The following is a 7,578-nucleotide window of genomic DNA, read 5'->3' on the forward strand; positions in this document are numbered from 1 at the left end:
TCTAGGGTTGTTATTCTAAGGTTTTAGGATTGTAATGTTTGCTTTAATGTTTAATATATATGCTTTGTTTGTCTTGTTGTTATACATCAATTAATATTCATGGTGTAGGGTTTATAATGCTGTAATATTTGTTTAAATGTTGATATTCATGTTTACATTTTTGTTGTGTTTATGGTTGAACGATTATTATTATTATTGTAGAATTTTTTGTCGTTTTAACATTCAAAGTTTGAATTTGGTTATTGATGTTAATGTTCATATTGTAGTGTTAGATTTTTGTGGTATCTATTGTATATATATTAAACGATTAATGTTAGTGTGGTAGAATTTTTATTGATATCATATATTTATTATATTAATTAGCATTTTTATAATATTGTAAATTTATTATTGTGATAATGTGGTATTACATATTTCATAGCTTGGTGTTTCATTGACATTATATGTAAATTAATAATTTTAGTTATATGTATATCACATATTAGCATATTGGTAAATATTACATATTTAGCCTTTTTTGTATTTTCTTTTTAATATTATATATTTAGTGATTTAGGTTTAATGGATATTATATGTTTAGTAAATTAGCATTTTAATCACATGTTTAGCATCAATTATTTATTTATTTTTTTAGCATATTAATATAGTTAGTATTAATTATTAGTATCCTAGTATTTTTAGTATCAGCTATTTTTAGTATATAAATATGTTTAGTAATAATCATTATTAGAATCTTACTATATTTAGTATTAAGTATCCTTAATATATTAATATATATAGTATTTAGTTACTTATTTTGACATTCATAATATGTTAGTAGGTATGTGAGGCTTATTATTCTATTACCATATATTAAAAACCTCCCATGTTAGTATTTTTCTATAAAAATTTTATATATAATTTCAAAATTTTGGGAGTGTATTTTCTTAATTATATCCCTATGATTTTATTGCGGGGGTATGAGCCTTCGGGCATCACGTACCCTAAGCTCTGAGGGAATATATATGTATATATCATCTTTATTTATTTATTATTTTATTTATTTATTTATTTTTCACATATATTTATAAATTCATAAAAAAGGAGTAATTTAAAGAATTTTTAGATTAACTAAGGGATAATTTCAAATTAATTAGGTACCGTTCGCAAGAACGGGCGCGTAGGGGGTGCTCGTACCTTCCCCTCGCGTAACCGAACTCCCGACCCCAACTCAGGTAATGTAAACCGATTCTACCCTTAACGAGGTAGTAATCATGTGTTCTAACTGCACTAAAGGTTAATGGCGACTCCTACACCATATTTTTCTTAAAAATATTAAAATGATTTTTAATTTCGCCACCTGGGGCATATGCGCTCCCGGGACGCCGCGACAGAAACCACGCAATTAAAGAAGCCTTATGGGAGCTCAAAGATGAAATCAAACAAAAATATCCTCACTTGTTCAATGAATTATAGTATTGATGTATATGCTAGGATACTAATTTTATTTTGTTTAAATAGTGGAATTGTAATATAGTATATAGGATAGGTAGTATTTTGGTTTTGAGGGAATTTTCTTTTATACTTGTAATCTCTTAAAACTACCCATGTAACCACGGTATTCTTCCGCCATAAGTGAGGGCAGGTAATAAAATAAGTAGACTGTTTTGCCCTTAAGGGATGATAAGTCATATGAATAGTAAATTTCGAGTACGAAATTTTATAAGGAGGGGAGAATGTCATGACCCAAAGAATAATGGTATTTAAATAATGAAGAGGGAGAGAAATGGAAGCAGAAACAGAAGGAGGCAGTAGCGTTCATCAATGACATTGCACTTTGGATGGAAAAACTAAGAGGTGACATACAGGGCCTCGTTGACGAACATGGGGAGTTCGTCGACGAGTGCATAAGGGGACCTCGTTGACGAAGCCACGCCTCATCGGCGAGAAGATACAAAGAGGGGTTTTGGACAGTTTGAATTTCATCGATGTGGAGGTAAGGTTAGTCAATGAAATTACTTAAGGACTCGTCGACGAGGTGACGTGTCTTGTCGACGAATCCGGCCCTATAAATAGTGAAAACTCAAATTTTTATCCTATTTCAGTGCAAATTACCCTCTCTTTCTTTCTCTCTCTCTCTTCTCTTTCCTCTACGGCCCTTCCCCCTTCTCTCTTCGATTTCAGCCTTATTAGTTGCCGGATTGACGATCTGAGGCCGCCACGACTTTCCAGGCGGAGTTCTCTTCAAGTTTGCCAGAGCGGATTGTTGGTGAAATAAAGTTGGAATTCATCCCAAATTTAGGGTAAGACCCTTTAGTCAATTTTTAGCCTTCATACAGTTACAGAGCATAGTACCGTAGCTACAGATATTTTAGTTATGAGTGCAACCACATATTTAGATAATACGTGGTAGTAGGTCGATCGTGCCCTCATGTGGATAGGCTCCTCAACAGATATGGGTTGAGGAGTGGCCGATCTAACTGAGGGACTAAAGTGATTTACTCTGGTCCGCCAGCCAGGGTAGATCCCGCCTACGGGCCGCACAACCCTATCATGAGGGGTAAATCATGACACACAGTTATCCACAGGGAAGTTTTCAGTTATTATTATGTATATATAGATTTACAGAGATAGAGAATATACTTATGTACATTAGAAGTATTTTGAATAGTAACCTAAAATATAGATATGTTAAACAACATGGAAATGGTGGTGGTTTCTATTACTTGTACTGTATTTATAGATCAGTTATACATGATTATATAGAAACATATTTTCATAATATTGTAACTCATTTGCCGCACACTAGTAATAACATATTTCGTCTAACTAAGCGTTGGCTCATCCCAATTACTTTAACATTTTTCAAGTGATCCAGATAGGCTCGCAGATCAGACTCGCTGATAAAAGGGCATTGGTATTGCCCTGACAGTAGTGTGAGTATTTTTGAGAGTATTTTTGTATAACCCTAGCCAGTTGAGGGTATTCTGGAAAACAGTCATATATGTATATTTTGGGAAACACTTTAGCACTCTAGCATTGTATATAACTACGTATGATTATGTTTATTTGATTTCTGCTTCTTACTACTTAGGTTGATGGTTGGGTTTAATCCAGTTTGGTATCAGAGTGATATAAATGTTATAGTATAAAATATATATATATATATATATATATATATATATATATATATGAAATTAAGCAGGTCGTTACACTATATTTGTCCCTCATATAAGAAATTTATCATTTTATTCATACCTCTTTTGGCATCAGCAAAAAATAGTAAACTTAATATAAAAATTGATTCTTAAAAAAAAAATTAGCTTTAAAGAAAAAATCCCCCTTTTTAAAATATTTTTCAATTTACCTGGAGAACTCTCCCCCTTTTTGAAACACTCTCCCTCTATTTGGCATTTATGCACACAAAATAATACAATTGGTCATTTTAAGGGAATGAACTTGTGACGACCTGAATAATAATAATGGTATTTAAATAATAAAGAGGAAGGGAAATGAAAACAATAACAGAAGGAGTATTAACCGAGGGAATTCATTACGGTCTCGTTGACGAACACAGGGGATTCGTCGACGAGGGTATAAGAGGACCTCGTCGAAGAAGACAAGATTCGTCGACAAGAAGATACCGAGAAAGGGTTTTGGGGAAGTCTGAAATTCGTCAACGAAGGTGCAGGTTCATCGACGAACTTTCTACAGGACTCATCAACGAGGTGACGTGTCTCGTAGACGAATCCAATCTTATAAATATCAAAAACTTGGACTTAAACTTCAAAATTAAGAAATCTCTCACTCTCTCTTTCTCTCTTTCTCTCTCTCTCTCTCTCTCTCCCTTCGGCTCCCTCCTCTTCTCCCTTCGATTTTGGGTTGGATTTCCGTTGGTTCGAGGATCTAAAGCCACCACAATGCTCCTGGGGAAGTTCTCTCCAAATTTGACGGAGCGGATCGTCGGTGGAACTCCGTTGAAAATCATCTCTGAGTTGAGGTAAGGCTTTTTATACCTAATTTGGTCTTATTGTAGTTATAGGAAATAATATACACATAAAAATACTGAAGTTTAGTACTTGGAGTTTTCATTTTTAGGGTATTGATTAGGAAATCTTACGGGTGTGAGACCAGAATTTATAGGGGCTTTTCTCAGTAGCCAAGTAGGGGAATAAACTAAAGCAGTTATTTTCAATGTAAATTATTATTATGTATGAGTAAATTTATTTTTAGGAAAGCATGTGTATTATATGTATTACAAAGGAAATGCACGTTTGGGAAAATGTTGCTATTATGTTGAAATGTATATATATGTATGAGATGCCAGAAATTATGATTTTTGGAATACAATGTATGGTTTTATACAACAAATGTGTGGCATGAATATTATTTTACGTGGAAAAATATCATGATATGACAATGATATGAATGAAGTATGTTTTGAGAAATTATAAAAGAATACAGTACATTATGATGTTGAAAATACATGATAAATTGATTTATTTTCAAAATGATGTATTTATGTATGATTTTGGTACGAGACCGTATTTATGAAATGTTTGGTGAGAGGCCACATTTATGAAATGACCGGCACGAGGCTGTAATTATGAAATGTTTGGCACGAGCCCGTAATTATGAAATGTTTGGCACGAGGCCATAATTATAAAATGTTCGGCATGAGGCCGTAATTATGAAATGTTTGGCATGAGGCCGTAATTATGAAATGTTCGGCACGGGGTCATATTCATGAAATTATGAAAGATGCTATATTATCATATATTATATGTTATCAAAACCCAGATGTTAGTTTCGTTTAGTTCAGGAGCTTGGTACCGTAGCTATATAAATCAGGTATCTATGTTCAGACTTGTGCTAACCACCCCACGAGGGGGTGGGAGATGGATAGTCGATGTGGCTTTTAGTGTAGAGTTGTAGAGGTCCACCTGGCAGTCCAGACCAGGGTGCGGCGGGCCCATCATACTTACAGACATTTTTGACTGGGCAGTGGTCAATCAGCCATTGTCGGGTCCTGCCTTCGGGCTACACAACCCGTCACGGGGGGTAATACATGACATCAGCTAACTATTCATCCTGAGTATATTTTTAGTATTATCAGTTATAACAGCTGTTTTATGTACGATATGATTTATTAGCAAATATGAAAGTATATAATTATTTAGTACAATATGATGAATGTTTACAAAAATATGAAATATATTGTATATGTATAATTGCCTTAAATGTTCATGTTGCCACACAACTGTATTTAGTTTCTTTTTCCTTATTGAGAAGTGTCTTACCCCCGAACATTAAATGATTTTTAGGAAACCCAGAAAGACCGGCGGAGCCTGACCGCCGTTGAGTTTATCGAGTTACCCCGTTAGGAGGGTAAGTCTTGTACTAGGATCAATAGATTTTTGTTGTATGATCCTAGGTTTATTTTGGTATTTTTGGAGATTGTATATAAACACAGTATTATGGAATTATAGTAGACTCTAGTATTATGTATTCTATGACTTTGAGAATGTGACTTATATTTACTGCTGCTTAGGTTTCTGTTATGATTGACAGGTGTCCCCGTTACCCACAGGTTTGGGTTGACTATTCTATTTATTATGTTTCATTTTATATTAAGATTTTGAGTTCGTTACAGTTTGGTATCAAAGCAAAGGGTTAGTTACCCCGATCCCCGAGAACTCTCGCTTATGAATGATTGTGGTGAAGTAAGACTCTCCACCCAGGAGCTTACTGAATTGAGGGACGACGATATGTAACACCTTAATCTCAGTGAGTGCTCTGATTGGTACCTATTGTTGCCACGGGCGCGAGGCCCACAAAGTTAAGTGACAACACCCAAAAGGGGGACGTTATAGTTTGGTATCAGAACTTAGGATACTAGGTTTTGTAGACTCTAGAAGGCAGCAGTAATAATACTAGAGTATAGGATAAGGGAATTTGAGGGCTGGTTTTGTAGATTAGATGTAGAACTTCCGTGGTGGTTTGTGTGATTTTCCTGGGGTGACGATTTCAGGAAAGTCATTGTAAACTATCATTGGGTTGGGTATCTAGGTTGTAGGATTGATCCTTGAATTAAGATCAAGAGATATGAATTAATTAGGAGAAAATATTATATAGGTTGGATGATATGTATAGAGAAGGGGTTTCTGAGTTAAGTTACTTGTTTTTTAGGATGGACCCTGGTGGCAATAGTGCCCATGCTAGTAGGAGTGAGGGTGCTGGACCCTCAGGTGCTACAGGTAGTGATTCAGATGCCGTCTTATGTAGCGTGGCATAGTAGGTTATGGCAGAAATTGCCAAGAGTTTGATGGAACAGGGTGGTCCATCGGCAGACCATGGTAGCTCGATAGAGAAGTTCATTAAGATGAATCCTCCGACTTTCTCAGGAGGAAAAGATCCCGCAGTTGCTGATAACTGGGTGCAAGAGATAGAGAAAGTGTTTGCAGTACTGTAGTGTACTGAGGAGTAGAGGGTGCTGTTTGCTACCTATAAATTAGCTGGAGAGGCTGAGTGATGGTGGTCGGCAGTGAGACTTTTGGAGCGGCAAAGGACGGTACTGGTGGAAATGACATGGGAGTGATTTAAAGAAATATTCTTCGACAGGTATTTTCCTGCCTCATCCAGGGAGACTAAGATTGAGAAGTTCCTGAATCTGAAGCAGGGACAGCTGTCAGTGCAGTAGTACGCGGTAAGGTTCATCGAGCTATCTCGCTTCGCCCCGTACATCATTCCAAATAAGGTGAAGAAGGTACGAAAGTTTGAAAGAGGTCTAAGGAGGGAAATATATAAGCAAGTGTCGATTCTGAAGTTGCAGGACTTTGTCGAGCTAGTTGATAGGGCCACTATAGCAGAGATTGAAGAGCGGTTGGAGGCTAAAGAGTAGAGACAGAAGAAGAGATCCATACCTTCTAGTTCCCAGCAGGGGATTGGATGTGGTTCGTGGAAGAGAGGTGACTATTATAAAGACTAGAGACAGGAGACCGGGAATCGCAATTTTCAAGGTGTACAACCACCTCCAATTTTCCTGACTTGTGGGAAGAGGCACCTAGGGGAGTGTTGTGCAGGGCGAGGTGTTTGCTAGCGATGTGGGGAGCCAGGGCATGTGATGAGGGATTGCCAAGCTCAGATTGGTGCTTCTCCTGCGTCTAGACCTGCTCGAGGAGGTTACTAGCCACCACGTGGAGGCTAGTAGTGGAATATGGCCCCAGCCAGGGTTTTTGCTTTGACACCGGGTGATGCTGAGGCGGCTGGCGACATGGTGACAGGTACGGTTAATATGTTTTCATTTAAAGTTATTGCACTTTTTGATTCTGGTGCTCTACACTTGTTTGTGTCCTTGGGATGTGTTAAATTGTGTGGGATTGAAACACAATCATTAGATGTCGGGTTATTAGTGGCTACACTGACCGGGTTAACAGTGAGATGTAGTAGGGTACTCCATGATTATTCAGTTGATGTTCAGGGGAGAATTTTATCTGCTGATTTGATGGTGCAGGATATGCACAAGTTTGATATCATCTTCAGCATGGATTGGCTAGCAGCTAATTCTGCTATTAAAGACTGTCGTGTAAGGGAAGTGAT

This window comes from Malania oleifera, chromosome 13 (assembly GCF_029873635.1).
Source record: "Malania oleifera isolate guangnan ecotype guangnan chromosome 13, ASM2987363v1, whole genome shotgun sequence".
NCBI classification, from domain to species: Eukaryota; Viridiplantae; Streptophyta; class Magnoliopsida; order Santalales; family Ximeniaceae; genus Malania; species Malania oleifera.